Source organism: Tachypleus tridentatus, chromosome 1, assembly GCF_004210375.1.
Source record: "Tachypleus tridentatus isolate NWPU-2018 chromosome 1, ASM421037v1, whole genome shotgun sequence".
Lineage (NCBI taxonomy): Eukaryota > Metazoa > Arthropoda > Merostomata > Xiphosura > Limulidae > Tachypleus > Tachypleus tridentatus.
Window position 1 is genome coordinate 129035658 of NC_134825.1, and position 17044 is coordinate 129052701.

Here is a 17044-nt window from a genome sequence, read left to right on the forward strand (position 1 = left end):
GCTAAATCTTTCAACAAACTATGTCAACCAACACAGATGGTAGATAAACACTGTTTATAACACATAATATAGTACTATAATGTGTATAAAGCCTTATTTTTCCAGTTTTATGTTTTCTTTTAAACGAGAATACGATTTTTTAAATTTTTTGTTTACTAGTTGTCAGGTAACTTCGCCTAACCTTGATTTTGCTGCAGAACACAATCTAATCTGATCATTACTGTTCTGCAGAACAGTCATACCCTTATCTGATCTTCCTTTCGCCACTAAATACCTTGATTTAAGCATTACCTCAACATAAAACACTATAATACCCTGATTTAAGCTTTGCCTCGACATAAAACACTATAATACCCTGATTTAAGCTTTATCTCAACATAACAAACTATAATACCTTGATTTAAGCTTTACCTCGACATAAAACAATGGTAAATAAATGTGATGATAAACAATAATTATTCATAAGAACTATTGAAAATATTCACAGGCATCTGCAAACTTATAATAATTGTCTATTTACCATGTTTATTACTTTGATTTCAGACAGAAAGCGATTATCAGACAAAGTTTCACAATAACACTATTAAATTAGGAGTAATTCTCCACTGCTATTGAGCATATTCAAAGTGAGAGGTATAACGTCAAAACAAACAAAGCGCTATAATGTCCAATTTGTTTATTTCCCATTTAACCTGTATTTTAATCATATTCTTCTATTCTATTGTATCACCATGAAAGTCCTGTTTCGCTTTTTGTTCGAAGCCATAATCTTGTCGTATTGAATTCCATGCCAGTGTGTCGTTGTATTTTATCGTCTTCGTTTAGTTTACAACGTCTTATTAATACTTTTCTGTCAAATAACTCATACGAGAGCTGGACATTGTTGTGTAGTAAATCAACAAAAACAGCGTATCCAGGTAACGTATATTTATTATTTTTACTCCTTTACAGTCTGTCATGACAGTAATGCTTTACTCAATATATACATCAATTTCTTATCGGAAGTATTAGACCTTGATGTGTGTTTTTTATTTACATATTTCGACAGCAACTGTTTTAGTAGGCTACTATTCTGTGCTAACTTTATCACATTTTCAAAGGTCTTCACTGCAATATATGTATATTGATATATATTAGTCATAAGTATCGTGCCATTTCAGTGCTTATGTATATTAGTAAAATTTCATATTAACACAGTAAAATGTATCACTTACAAAAAATTATATCATTTACTGCATTTTACTCCATTCAGTATTGAAAGTTAAGTAAAATATTTAGAAGAACAAATGTAAAAAGTTTTACAAAAACTTTCCCTGTAAGATATTTTTATATATAACTAGTCTTTACAAATGCATTTGACCCGTGAATAGCTATTGATAGAAAATTTGTTTCTTTGTTTGTCCTTAAGCACAAAACTACACAATGGGATATCTGTGCTCTACCCACCAAGAATATTGAAACCCGGTTTCTGAGCATTGTAAGCAAGCAGATATACCGTTGTACCACTAGAAAGACTGGGAAAGACGTGAGTGTGTAAAAATATGGAGATTACAAAGCTTACATTGTGTTCTTCTGAGAAAGAATTAAAGAGAAAGAAACGCCTTTTCAAAAAATGCCGTTTTTTCTGTACACCTTGTTTTCACTGATAACTGAAATCTGACCCTATTTGAAGATTTACTACTAAAAGTACCAGTAAAATATAACATAGAAATAAAAAAAGTGCAAACGTGAAAATAATTTTAATCACGTTAACATAGAGTGAACATAATTATTTTAATAATTCCGAATAAAATAAACAACTGACACGATTTTTTTTATTGGCGATTTAGAAAGAGAACAAAAGACCTCGACGTTTTCGAAATTTGCAGTATTTGTTTTAAATTATTATTTACCAATGAAACAGATAAAATTTCTCGAAGAAACGTCAATAAACGATGGAGTACTTCAATGAGACAGAACTAAGGTTGTCATCACGCTAGGGTTTGAGGAATAATGGGGCACAAAGTATCGAGCATTTCAAGCAAGTGCCCTGTAGTTTGTCTCCGGTACTGTCTAAAACACAAAAAGTTCAATTTGTCTCGGTGCCGAACCTACAAAACAGACAGAAGTTTAAAACAGTGACTTCAATATTGTTGGAAACAGTCAGAGTAAGGTTGCTAAAGTCAAGCATCATTCTGTTTTCTCTTTGTAATCTAGTAATCCAACTAGATAACCTTTCACCAATACTATGTACTGTAATAATCCAAAACACAATGATCTTTGGTTGCGTACTTACTAAATAAACATATCACGAACTTTCCTCCAGGTGTCCAAACCAAAATGTAAGTTCCTGTTGTGAATGCAGAGACAAGAAAGGTCAATACTCTCAGGCAAATGCAATATGGCTCCCCGCATTCACCTTATTCGATAGGATCACCAGAATACATCAGGTTTAAAAAGAGAATGACATTGAAAGCAGGGGGAAGGGAACATAAAGCACAAAAGATATACTTAATATGAAAATAACTCAAAGTGTTTTTACAGGTAATCATTGAGTAGATAAGACCCGATTTTCGACATGGCCATGTTGTATTTAATTTCTGGCATGGCGCAAATCAAAACTATTAACAACAATTACGATTTTGTTACCTTTGATTCCTGTAAAATTTGCAAGAACGGTACAAATTTTAGCATGCTTTAGCCTGTGTAGCAAAGTATCTTTGTGCAAAATCTCGTTTGGGTTGGTCAAAATATAAAGAAATGGGAGGCCTAAAATTCCTGATTTTTCTGTAACATTAAATCATTCGATGTCCATCACTAGTAATTTTTTATATATTACAATGTTTATAAGACCAACTTAAGAAACAGAAATAAAGTAGGGTATGTTTACTTATTTGCTACTATTTCACTCCATCGTCGTTCTCAAAGAAAAAAAACACTTGCTTTATAATGTTTGAAAAGCGTATTTTTATAACAAGTCTGGGCTCTTTTTAATGTTCTCTGCAATTTACTGGCAAGCGAAGACAGCAGACAATAAAGATAACTGCCCAAAATATCCATTTTAGGTTACAGTTACTTCAGGAAGATGTTTAATTAATCTTCAAGAATGTATTGATTTTATTTTCCTTTGTTTTTTTGCTTAACAGCAGTCTTAAACACTTTGATCGCATTTTTATTTAAGCTCTGAGTTTTGTAAATAGACGTTTTGTTGGTCTCCCCTCAGCTTAATAAACCATTTCACAATTGAAATTCATCCCCTGATCTTTACGATTAAACACATCCACATTGTGATATATATATTAATTCTGACCTCCCCTCAGTTGCATGAACATACTTATCCTGTTTTACAGAGTTACCCATTTCATTGACTCTCTCGCTGTTGGATAATCTCATTTTATTTTCTAAGTTTATCCCTTTATTTATACATGTATCCCATTTTACAGGTAATTCTGTAGCCTTTAATGATATAAATACACTTATCCCATTTTACAGGTAATTCTGTAGCCTTTAATGATATAAATACACTTATCCCATTTTACAGGTTATTCTGTAGCCTTTAATGATATAAATACACTTATCCCATTTTACAGGTTATTCTGTAGATGATTACACGTATCCAAAATTCACTTTTTCTTTCAACTTTCTCATGATAATGTTCATTCATCATTTTGTCCTCGTAATTACTGGAAACGGGTACTTAATTCTACGTTTTACTCAATAGTCCCATAGCTAAGCAATTTTCTTTGTAAGAAGTGAACATTCTGATTTTTAGTTTCTTATACTAGCATACTTTACGCTACAGCCTATTGCTGTACAAAGAATAATCCATAACAGTATGTTTTAAAGCACGACAAATTAGTTTTCTTAACCTAAGATCTTACAACTCTACGACTCGGTATCTTTGTCTGTTTTTACAGAACACAATGCTATCGAATCTAAGCCTTTTTTCCCAGTGATACACAAATAACAAACAATCTTGTTAAATAAAATCGTACGCCTCTCAAAGTTTCTTCCTACAGATAAGTGGGAGGCATTTTCGTTAGTTACTTTCAAATACATGACATTTTCAGTTCTTTTAAAAATCAGTATTTGCCTTACTTAACGCAGGAACTTTTATCTGACGCCACAAAACTCATTATGAGTGATTGACTAGTTAAAAAGACTTATTTCTAATTGTTCAAGGTATGACTTGATTAAACATACATAAAAAAGATTAAAAATCCGTGAACATTGCATGCAACAAACAATTACATCTAAGCTTGTATTGTACATGACGTCACCTATGAGAGGTTCTCTGAAAAGAACAGAGCTGCTGACCTTGTCAAGGCCAAATAGTTTCTTCGGCTTGACTGTCGAGTCACGCGAGAAGTGCAAAGCCAATTAAATCTGTACAGTGGCGCCAAATCATGGAGACTTAGAAGAACTAAAACACATGATTTCGTGACCAAGAAAGTTTCCGATGAGACCAACGAAGGTCTGCTTGTTATACAGCTCTTGTCCGTTTATCTCTTTCTACACAGTGATAAAACACAGTAGGACGATATACATAAAATATTCTGTTAACCGACTCTAATATTTAATTTTAAGAAAACTGACTTGGATCTGTTGTACCTGTTTCAGTGAATAGTGTAAAAAATGGCATATTTAAAGTCTAGAAGCAATGAGGTATCTTACAAATATCAGCTCAAAGGTGGATTTTTGAAATTAAAATATATTTTCCAAGTGCTATATAAGTTTATTTGACCATATGAAACGTTACAATATCTAAAATTATAATCAGGTAATAACATAAATGTTAAAGCTGTATAAATTAAAAACCAAGTTGGTACTTGTACTAAGATAACTTTTCGTGGAATTTTGTTAGGAGTAACTAAACAGATCATCCTTTTTTTTTATCTAAGATATTGATTGTTACCAAAACTTAATCCTTAATCCTTTCAGAGTTACTTGAACTTTTAAAGTGTAGAATCATTCGTTTTAACGTATATAAAACAAGTCGAATCACGTTAATATAGCATTAAAATTAAAACATTAATAGTCTTGTGATTAATATCACAGTGAAATAAAAACAAAATGCTTATGTTGTTATGTACCTTATGTTCTATTAAATATAAAAAGATTTTCAAGCGTTTAGCGTTTATATAAACACACAAACACACATTTTTCACTGACAACACGAACAGGTGATTTTCTATTCTTCTCAAAACAGTAGTCAACCTTTAATTGGTTGAATTATTTTCATATATTTTTTTATCTGTGATAAAATCATGTTATAGTTCGATAATCTTTTATATATATATATATATATATGTATGTATATCATCCTTATGGTCCGGACGCGCCCAGTAGTTAGTATTCTCAGACAGGAGGTCTGAGAATTCATATTCTCAGCCCTTTGACGCACTGAGAGAGCCATATAAAAGTGGCAGTCACATTCCACTATTCGGCAAGATGAACATACATTTTTTCAATGTTTTTAAAGAATTATATTTAATTTAAAAAAACTAAAAAGCTCAACAGAAATTGCAAATATTTTTATACCTCTCCGCAAGCTTTCCTTCGTGAAACTAAATAAATTATTTTTGTAAAAAAATTGTATTTCACCTAGTGAGATTTCGGTGTATTTTACTAGATTGGATTAATATATATCAATTTTTATAAATTTCATTTGAACAGAAAATTACATAATCATTTCTACATATGACATACGTAGCGTTCTACATGTGTGTCCCATTTTAAACTCGAAGACATCAATACATTCATGATGTCCTAAAATAACTGTTTTAAATGCTTGGTCCTATTGAACGTTTTCTGAAGTTTGTAACAAAACTGTTAAATAGTCGCGAAGAATAAGGAAAAATCGTTCTTCCTCCTAAAACAACAAGAATTCAGTTTTAGGAGCGCCGTCATATTAAAAGGAATGAGATTTAACCATCATATTGAAAGAAATGGGATTTAACCGTCACATTGAAAGGAATGAGATTTAACCGTCATATTGAAAGGAATGAGATTTAACCGTCATATTGAAAGAAATGAGATTTAACCGTCATATTGAATGGAATGAGATTTAACCGTTATATTGAAAGAAATTAGATTTAATCGTCATATTGAAAGGAATGAGATTTAACCGTCATATTGAAAGAAATGAGATTTAATCGTCATATTGAAAGAAATGAGATTTAATCGTCATATTGAAAGGAATGAGATTTAACCGTCATATTGAAAGAAATGAGATTTAACCGTCATATTGAAAGGAATGAGATTTAACTGTCATATTGAAAGGAATGAGATTCAACTGTCATATTGAAAGAAATGAGATTCAACCGTCATATTGAAAGGAATGAGATTCAACTGTCATAGTGAAAGAAATGAGATTCAACCGTCATATTGAAAGGAATGAGATTTAACCGTCATATTGAAAGGAATGAGATTTAACCGTCATATTGAAAGGAATGAGATTTAACCGTCATATTGAAAGGAATGAGATTCAACTGTCATATTGAAAGAAATGAGATTCAACCGTCATATCGAAAGGAATGAGATTCAACTGTCATATTGAAAGAAATGAGATTCAACCGTCTTATTGAAAGGAATGAGATTTAACCGTCATATTGTAAGGAATGAGATTTAACCGTCATATTGAAAGAAATGAGATTTAACCGACATATTGTAAGGAATGAGATTTAACCGTCATATTGAAAGAAATGAGATTTAATCGTCATATTGAAAGGAATGAGATTTAACCGCCATATTGAAAGAAATGAGATTTAACCGTCATATTGAAAGGAATGAGATTTAACCGTCATATTGAAAGGAATGAGATTCAACTGTCATATTGAAAGAAATGAGATTCAACTGTCATATTGAAAGAAATGAGATTCAACCGTCATATTGAAAGGAATGAGATTTAACTGTCATATTGAATGACAGAACACCCTCTCTATTTTTATACAGAAGTTTAATAATTTAAAAATATAAGTTTAAGTTTCATCGTTGTTTACTCCCCCCACCAACAAGTGGCTCAGTTGTAAGCCTGATGGCTTATAACGGTAAAACTAGGCCTCCAGTCCTGCAGTGAGCACAATACAAATAACCCTTTGTGCAGTTTTTTCTTTACAAAATGTATGTATATATTTTCTAACACCTCGTAAGTGTTAATACTGAGTTGTACATGTTGGTTTATTATTATAAGATTAGTTAACACGATTGCATCAGTGTATATATATTGTTAATTATTATTTTTATTGAAACTAGAATTAATATAATGTTTTAGAATACATAAATTCTAAAGGGAAGAAAGTTAATTTAAGCTTGGAAAACCGATTCGAATTTGTAAACAGCAACTAAAAGCGATATAACCCGAAAGCTAAGCTGGTTGAAAACGTTGTCTGCAAAGCACTATCCAAATGTATGCTTCTGAGTTTAATCCTAACCTGATAGCATCTTTCTGCCGGGTTTAGATTATTGTGCGTCCAGAAAGAGAAAGGTCAGTGCCACGTGCAATTAATCCCATTGTCTATAGGCCCTACTAAATTTCTCAAAGAGTTTTCAAGCCTATAAGGTAGTTTTGATAAAGTCTGTTAAATCAAGACTCTAACTTTTTCCATACAATAGAATAAATTAGGTCTGATCCTTGAAAAACCGGTACAGGAATACATTGTATTTAGTCTTCAGTCTCTACAGTGGAAGGTTATACATTTTATACCAAGTGGATGTGCAGGAAGATACTTGCGATTTCCGAGAAATTTCAAGGACACAGATTTGTTCTCTGTATATCAATTGTCTACTTTTTCCGCGGAGGAAAAGTTATCGTTTTCACTATCAGTTTATTTGTATTTGATAAAAAAACTGTATAAAAAGATAGACTCTTTCTATATTTTCCATACTGCATCTGTCTACAGTGCTTACCATAGGAAGCGTCAGGATAATCTGGTCACATAATTCGTCAAGGCCTTGTTTAACCAGCGAAAATAATCACTTTATACCAACAGGAGTTACCCACTGGAACAGCGGTAAGGCTACGGATTCACAATACTAAATGTTTGGGTTCGAGTCCCCTCGACTGACACAACAGATAACTCGATGTGGCTTAACTGTAAGAAAAAATAATCACACACACACACCAACAAGAAAAAACAACAACTTTATTACCTAGAATATATAAAAGCAATTCTTTTTAAGGTAGACATAAGTGTTTTGGTAGGAAAATTTTTTAGTTTTAAAGATACGCTTATCTTCAAAGAGATGCGTATGATACTGGTAGGGGAAATATGTGTCTTTGCCTCTCTATATAAACAATAACAGAATTAATTAAGTAACGAAATAAATCAATAATAATTACCAAAGACCAAGTTAATGTATCGAGGACTGAAAAGAGTGTTTTACATTTAAAATGGCCCGGCATGGCCAGGTGGTTAAGGCACTCGATTCGTAATCTGAGGGTGTCGGGTTCGAATCCCCGTCACGCCAAACATGGTCGCCTCTTTCAGCCGTGGGGGCGTTATAATGTTACAGTCAATCCCACAATTCGTTGGTTAAAGAGTAGCCCAAGAGTTGGCGGTGGTGGTGATGATTACGTGCTTTCCCTCTAGTCTTACATTGCTAAATCAGGGACGGCTAGCGCAGATAGCCCTTGAGTAGCTTTGTGCGAAATTCCAAACAAACCATTTAAAGTACTTTACTTTAAATGTAACCAGATGATAACATGATGGGACGGGCGAATTTTGTAATGGCTCCCTTCAAAAATGAGTTTGGTACTTTAGTTAAATTTCTAGCAAAGCTAATTTAGGGCTAGAGGGAAGGTAGGTAATCAATGCCATTCACCGTGAGTTCTTGAGCTACTATTTACAAACAAATTGTAGAATTGACTGTCACATTCTATGACATTCAAGACTGAAAGAAGCATGTTCGTTGACGGAAATTGAACCCATAACTGGTACATTGGGAGTCTAGCGCCCCAGCCACCAGATCTTATCAAGCCAAACAAAAGTGTTTCTTGAAATGATTTTGTATTTCGATTTTCATGAAAACTATTTTAATTCCGAAATATTACTTTCATATAGGAGCGTTCATTAAGTTGTTTCTTTTCGTTCCCTTTCGGGATTCACAATACCGACGAAATGTTTCAAAATTAAATTCCACAATAGGTGCCTAATCCTTATTATATGGTAATAGCTAACTTCGATAACAATGTATATATCTGTTTGGAACAGCACGAGTTCCGAACATTAGTTTGACTTGCACCAATAATCCTCGTGTTAAGTTAGCATCAGTCAAAGAGTTTTGCGCTCTCCACAAGACATATTTGCGAAAATATATGTGTATCTAGCTTCTGTTATGTCGTATGCTTCAATGGAGAAACCAGATCTCAAATGAGGTGTGAGTTGTCGCGTGTGTTGTAGCGAATATAACCTCCGCTTTAAAGGCGCCAGTACCATCTTTCATATATTACCCTTCATCCTTTAATTTATGCGACACAATACTTTCGCTTATAGCATGCGATCTTTGGCTGTTTAGTACTATTTAAAATGCGCTTTTAATATGAATGAGAAGAATTTTATTGTACTTTTTAAACTATTCTTAAGACAGTTAACGCTTAAGTTCTGATTTCGGTAAAACGTGATGCACCGTGATTTAAGCGACAGCTGGAACAATACTGCCCCTTTAAGTTATGGTAATTATAACCCTTTCTCTTACACAGTCATTCATATCTTACATTTATTACGAACGAATATTTTTCTAAAGGGCCGTTATTTTCTGGGAAATATATTTTTTTATCATTGAATCATTTACATTTAAATAATTATTTGTATAACTTAACACAACGAGTTTGATTTATATTATAATAAATTCTGACTCATTTGAGCAGGTACAATTTCGTTTTTGTAACATTTAATTGCTCTAAAAACTCGCGAATCTGTCTTTGTTTTGGAGCTAATAACTTTGAAATGGTATATAAAAAGAAACTGAAACAAACACTTTTTAAACCAGCATCTCTAAAGAACGAATTTTGAAAAGGATTTGGAATGTTAAGCTTGTTTAAGGTTTCGCGTTATCTCGACTGGTAAATGGTTTCAAAGCTGCAGTTTTGAGATAATGTTCGATATTAACCAACAGAGCGAAACCTCGTGTTTTGTACTTCATGACTAGGCAAAGGAAAGGCGTGAGCGGTTCGAAGGCGCCGGTTCGCATTGGATTGGAACCTTTGGAGAAAAAAACTACAATCTAGCTTTCTGCAGGTTTCATATAGTGCGTTAGGCAGGTGTTGGGAGTTGCACCTTTTGTTATCATTTCATATACAGGATAACTATAGATTGTTTAATAAAAGAAGAGATTGGAAGCTTTAGGTTTATCGATGACTCTACGAAAGTGGGATTTAAAAAAGCAGGCATATGAGGTAGTATATTGAACTCTGACGTTTGATTCAACTACGGATACGATACAGAAGGAGCCCAGTTAATCTAATTTAGTTAAAATTTATATCCCAGATGAAAGAAATAAACCATGTTTAAATTTTTTTCAATTGTATATCATTAAGACTTGTATTTTTCTGCAGTTATAATTATTTTCTTTCCAAGATTTTAATAATTCCTGACTTTGGATGAAAGTGCTATCACTTTCTTGACGTTAACAAGGGAATTTCGGCTGCTGTTTTTTGTGATATGGAATCAGAATTTATTATAACTTGAAAACTATGTCACAGCTGTTTATCATTTACAGTTCTTTATTTAAACAGAAATATTTGGTATTGGCCATAAATAAAGGAGAGAAGTGTCACAAACTATCGTGAATTAAACTCCAAAATTTGAATGAGTGAGATGAAATTCTTCCTTTGTTTCTAAGATTTACACTAAAGAAAAACATAGAAGTATATGCCAGGTGTCGTGTTTTATCCACAGTGTTACATACTATACTCAGAATGAAATTAATTTAAAGCTTTATCACGTTTCCTCGAATGGTATAACTTACCACATTTATTAAAGTAACTGAACGTGACTGGTTACGTCATGTCTTATAGGTCTAGCCCAACATCGGTTAAGTACAGTAGATAAAGCTAAAGTCAGAAAATGTCAAAGCAGACCTTGAGAACTTTACTGCTATTGCCGGATAGTGAAAGTGACAGCCCTTTTTTCTTTGCACCCCTTCCCTTATATTTCGCTTCTTTACCTCGAGGCTTGTGTAATTACATCTTCACCTGTGCACGAGGACGCTTCTCTCAACGGAGGACAGGTGTACAAACCAATCAGGCTCTACGTTTTTCTAGGATGGCCCAAGGCGTGAGTCATCTAATTTAAAAGTGATGTAAGCTCGCGCGCGAGACAGTTTTGTGTTCAAGAAACAACCAGTAGCCCGAAAGCAAAGATCACACAGCGTTTGAACTTGAACAGGAACCAAGTGGTAACCAGACACTACAACTATCTGTGAGAAATAGTAAGTTTTCACCACGATGTATATAAGTATGTGTATGTGTGTATTGTGTTTACTAAAATTTCATGTAATTATGTCACTAATCTTTTGACTATGGGTTGATTATTTTTAATGCAATTTTTTTTCAAATCTTATGCGTATGCATAGTTCTTATGTTTATTATTATTGAGTCAAATTTCTTTAGCATAAAACTTATCAATACTTAAGGCTTAAAATAGCAACAAAACTGTATTCGTCCGTTTTCTTCAGCACTACTGCTTTTCTAATTTATAAAAGGCACTTGATTACCCTTGATAATTTATGGGATAACGTGTTAAACCTAAAGCTGACGAAAGACTACTTGCAATTTCTCTTACAAATCTAATATTGTGCTGAAATCACAAATGAACTTCTGTAAGTTACCCGAATGTGCGAGATATGTGCTCTAACGAGGAGTAATTATCCCAAGTGTGTCATCGAAAGAGTTGTTTATTCGCTCACAAAGCAAGTAGTCTTTCTTAGAAAGGGTTTACTTTAGTTACTGTTTCGGTAGTGGAAATTTAAAAAATACGAATAATATTTAATATTTAATAACTTACCTTATTTGAGTCGATTTTACAAGATTCTTGTCAAATATCCCCTCCCCCCACTTCAGCCTCATTCAGAGAAACTTCTGAAAGAGAAAAGGTGAAGTAGGTATGTGACCTGACACTATTCAAAGTTCATGGTTACAATAAATCAGCGTACGTAAAAAACTTGCTTTCGCCAGAATCCTGCTAGGGCATCGGTTAGCCAATGGCAGTGACCTCGTTCCGACACGTCACATCCTCTTTCGTTTCAAGTTAGTGAAACTCATTCGCATATCAGTACTGCAGAGAAACACTTTTTGCAGGCGTTACTTGAATCTGATCAGAAATAAGCAAATTGTTTTCGTTTGTTTGTTTTTTGGAATTTCGCACAAAGCTACTCGAGAGCTATCTGTGCTAGCCGTCCCTAATTTAGCAGTGTAAGACCAGAGGGAAGGCAGCTAGTCATCACCCCCCACCGCCAACTCTTGGGCTACTCTTTTACCAACGAATAGTGGGATTGACCGTCACATTATAACGCCCCCACGGCTGGGAGGGCGAGCATGTTTGGCGCGACTCGGGCGCGAACCCGCGACCCTCAGATTACGAAGCGCACGCCTTAACGCGCTAGGCCATGCCAGGCCCAAATTGTTTTCACCAGTTTATGTTTCTAAGATATTTTCTAATTAAACAATATTATTATAACAAGTTTATTAAAGTATAGAATTTAAGTTTTCGAGTAATTATTGAAACTGTAGAGTGTGGATTGAAAAACAACGTACGGAAATGTAGACTTTGTATTTTTCAGCAACTTTTGAAAATGTAGAATTTGAGTTATACAAGTGTGTGAAAGTGCAGTGTTTTGATTTTAAAGCAATGTGTAAAAGTGTCAAACCGTTTCAGAGCAATGTGGAATTTTATTTTTAATATGAATTATGTAAGTGTAGGGTTTGAGTTACAAAGTAAGCTATGGAATTTTACAGGTCCAGTCTTAGAGTAGAGTATCAAAGTGTTGAGACTGAATTTCAGAGAAGCGTACTAAAGTGTAGAGTTTGAGTTTTGAAGCTGCGTATTTAAGTATAGAGTTTGCGTGGAAGAGTAGAAGCATAGTAAATGTAGTTTAAATACATAACACAGTTTAATAGCGAAAACTTGAGTTAAAAAGGAAGGTAAGAAAGAGTAGAATGTGAAGCTTCATATGAAAGTATTAAGCTTGAGTTTAAAAGGAAGGTAAGAAAGAGTAGAATGTGAAGCTTCATATGAAAGTATTAAGCTTGAGTTTAAAAGGAAGGTAAGAAAGAGTAGAATGTGAAGCTTCATATGAAAGTATTAAGCTTGAGTTTAAAAGGAAGGTAAGAAAGAGTAGAATGTGAAGCTTCATATGAAAGTATTAAGCTTGAGTTTAAAAGGAAGGTAAGAAAGAGTAGAATGTGAAGCTTCATATGAAAGTATTAAGCTTGAGTTTAAAAGCAGTTTATAACGATTTTGTTATCAAAATTGTCTATAATTGTGATAATACATAGATTTTTAATACGATTTACTTAATTTTTGTAAGTGACTCAAATAAATTTCTACAGAAATAAAATAAAAAATGTACAAAATCCATTTTCGAGTAAGTTTTCCGAAAACAAGCCTTACATTTTGTGAATAACTGAAGGTTTACCGAAGATTGAAAATTCTGTAGCAGTCATGACGTGTGCTGGGATTCATAAAGTGAGAAGAACGGGGTCTACTGGTTGATGTAACAATGCTTCAGCCTGCAAGGATTGTTTTCTTGGGTGTGAATCAAGTTGAGAATAAAATCGAAAAGAAGGAATTTTGATGAAATTTTATTTTTCTCTCAAAATATTGCTTCAACGTCTGACACAGTCGTTTACATTCACTGTCAAACATCAGCTTTGTATATTTAGTTGTTTTTTTATCAGCTTACTTAAAATAAGTTTGCTTAATCAAGTTTTCTTTTTTTGCAACCATTGTTTAATTCGTTAGCTCTCTTTAAGTTTTCTTTTCACGGGCTTCATTCTACCCACCATGATTGAAAAGAGCGGGAAATAATGTAAACAACAAAACCAGTGATTAAAATGATAAAGAATATTCTATTTTCACCTGTACAGCTTTTCACGCTACATGAGACGCACACTAAGCTCTGGTCAGTGTAGGGGTTGCCGAAATCTTATAAAAGGGCAGCTACTTTCTGTAGGTGGAGCTAATGCAGTGTAGTGTAATCTTAGTGTAGCTAATATGGTGGACTCGAGTTCTGTCACGAAAACAAGCAACAATATCCAAAATTATTTTCTGTAAATAATTTTTATTGCCTACCAGTTTTGACACGTTACTTGTACAGATGACTAAGAATGAAAAAGAAAAAAAAAAGAAAGAAAAAAGGCGACAATACTTATTAGTTGGTATTTGTAGTCAAGAGTAACTAGACTACATAATGGAATAAGTTATTATTTAACTTTGAACCTTCATGCTTGACATTTTTGAACGAATGCTCGGATTTCAACAAACTTAATTATTTTATTCAGAATTTTATCTAGTAGAAATGACAGTTTTTCTAAATCTTTTTCTGTACAGAAACTGTTTCCTGGGGTGTAAGGAAATAAAAAAAAACTGTTTGTTGACTGATAAATGATATTTATATGAATGATGGGCGTGCATTTGTCTTGTTTGTTTTGAATTTCGCGCAAAGCTACTCGAGGGCTATCTGCACTATTCGTCCCTAATTTAGCAGTGTAAGACTAGAGGGAAGGCAGCTAATCATCACCATCCCCCTCTTGGGCTACTCTTTTACCAACGAATAGTGGGATTGACCATCACATTATAACGCTCCCACGGCTGAAAGGGCGAGCATGTTTGGTGCGACGGGGATTCTAACTCGCGACCCTCAGATTACGAGTCGAACGCCTTAACCCACCTGGCCATGCCGGGTCTGCATTTGTCTGTCCGGTACTTTACTCGTAAATTTCTCGATCAAATGATATAAACCTTATATCGTTAAAAAAAACCTTTATCCGAGGAGTAAAGAATGCATATTGGCTTTCCAAATAGAATACCTTACCTGTTTTTTGGTTTTTTTGCTTCGTCACACTTTTTAATGCAACAAGTATCCTACATGACGACACACTGTCGGTGTCATAACGTGACAACTGGCTACGATTTCAACTTTAGCTTTTATTAACCAATGTGCGTTTAACTTCCTAAATCAAATGAACTTCACACTAGATACTAATGCTATGGGCCTTCTCGATTAACTTAGGTCTAAAATTCCCATGTGCAGTACGTTCAAAATCGTATGTTTTTTGCTTTGTAAACATTCATTCAGACGTTACTGCATACTCAGCCATGTTTGCCTTCTTTACACCTTTACATTTACTTTACTTTGGAATAATTTAGCTTCAGTTCGTTTCACAGTGTGCTATAAACACTTATTAGCTACTTTTTGTTTAGTACATGTGTAATTTTTAGTTTTCGCGAGTTTACTGTTTCAACTCGTAAAATATGTCATACATTGAAAACTCTTTCATACTCTGTACACTATTATAACTACCATTACTTTATTGTTTACTTTACGTTAAGTTTTATTAAATAAAGTTAGGCCTGCGTGAGTTTTTGTCTGACCAGTTTGTTTGTTTTTTCGAATAGACTAAGATTTATCGATTTAGCACATAATTCCTACAAGAAAGCGTAGCTTAAATGTCTTACGTTAAAATGGTAGAAAAATGGAAAATTCAAGCAAAGGGCATGAAAACTACTGCAAATGTTTTGCGTGTCATGGCTAGTTTATTTATGGTATAAAAGTTCGTATAATCTTTATTTTTGGTGAAGGTATATCTCTTTTTCCAACTCTAAAATCTCAGAAGCTACTAATTATTATCAATCATAAAACCATCTCGAGTCGGTGATATACCTATTGGTTTATAAAGCTAGACATTGGATTTCAATACCCACACTGGCGAGAGCACAGGTAGCCTATTACGTATCTTTGTGCTTAACAGCAAACAAATAAATAAACCATATAGTGATGAAGAATAGAGCAACATCACTTCTATAAGTGGTTATTTCCAGAAATGTAATTTTGCTTGTTCTTCGCGTAGAATAAAAGGTAAAAGATAGCAGCATAGCCAGTTTGTCTCTTTTTGAATATTTCAACTTAAAAATGTATCCTTTTACTTGCTCTTCAAACTAAAATTTCCGGTTATGAATTTGAATTAATTAACATTTTATCTTAAGAAACATGACCATGACTTTTATACCGAATTATAAGTCAAGCCAAAATTTATTCTGTATTTGGAGCTGTTGTGTAACGCAATAAATATGGGGTGCTTAATTACCACGAATTTCTGTTTGTATTTTACGCTTTAATGCTGAATTAGAGAAGCGAATTTTAATAACATTATGACTGTATAAGCTGCTAAACAAGCATGTTTTCTCTTCTAGTCCAGAAAATTGAGTCTGATATAGTTATAACAAGACTGATTTGAAGGTTGTTGATCCGAGAAATCAAACCTGTCGGTCCAAAATCTTAGAAAAACAACAACAATAAACAAACACGATGCGTGGGTCGTTGTCCGTGAGGTGAGAGTTGAAGAGTTAATTCAGAAAGTCAAATCCCAGTGGCAACAGTCAGTTGAAGTTACCAGTTTATTTAAGAGGACGCGTTTGATTGCACCAAATCACTTATTCTTTACATGTTCCTTACCTGTTTGTACCACGGGTGTGCGAGTGTAGTGAAACCAGGAACAAGTGGTTTTACAGATGTCCTGCTGAAGAACTGAATGTTTTTGTTTGATGAATGTGAATTATTTAGTATCCATCATATTTAACCCACTCGTAAGGTAATTATCATGAATAACAACAAAAAACACATACCAAACCTAGACAGGTTTTTATTTCTTCACGTATTTAGTCGTACGTACATTTCTTTTAGAGGTAATAAAAGCACTATTTATGAATCAGAGTAAATTAAAAATGTTGTCGAAATTTTCTGAAAATATTTTTATCAGTTGTGTACACCCAGTGAGAAACAAGATTGGATATTGTATGTAGTTTTCATGCCCAAGTTTCTAAATACAATTACTCCTGCATACTTG

At 33.5% G+C, this 17044-nt stretch overlaps 1 protein-coding gene across 4 annotated transcripts in view; it reads left to right on the forward strand.

Annotated features, from left to right (window-relative positions):
* Positions 1-11289: 11289 nt before the first annotated feature.
* Positions 11290-17044, forward strand: part of LOC143223477 (uncharacterized) — a 35812-nt gene continuing 30057 nt past the window's right edge. For all 4 annotated transcript variants that reach the window (XM_076451513.1, XM_076451523.1, XM_076451548.1 and 1 more), the window contains exon 1: positions 11290-11409. The gene's annotated coding sequence lies outside the window, so the exon portion shown is untranslated. The remainder of the gene's footprint in view (positions 11410-17044) is intronic.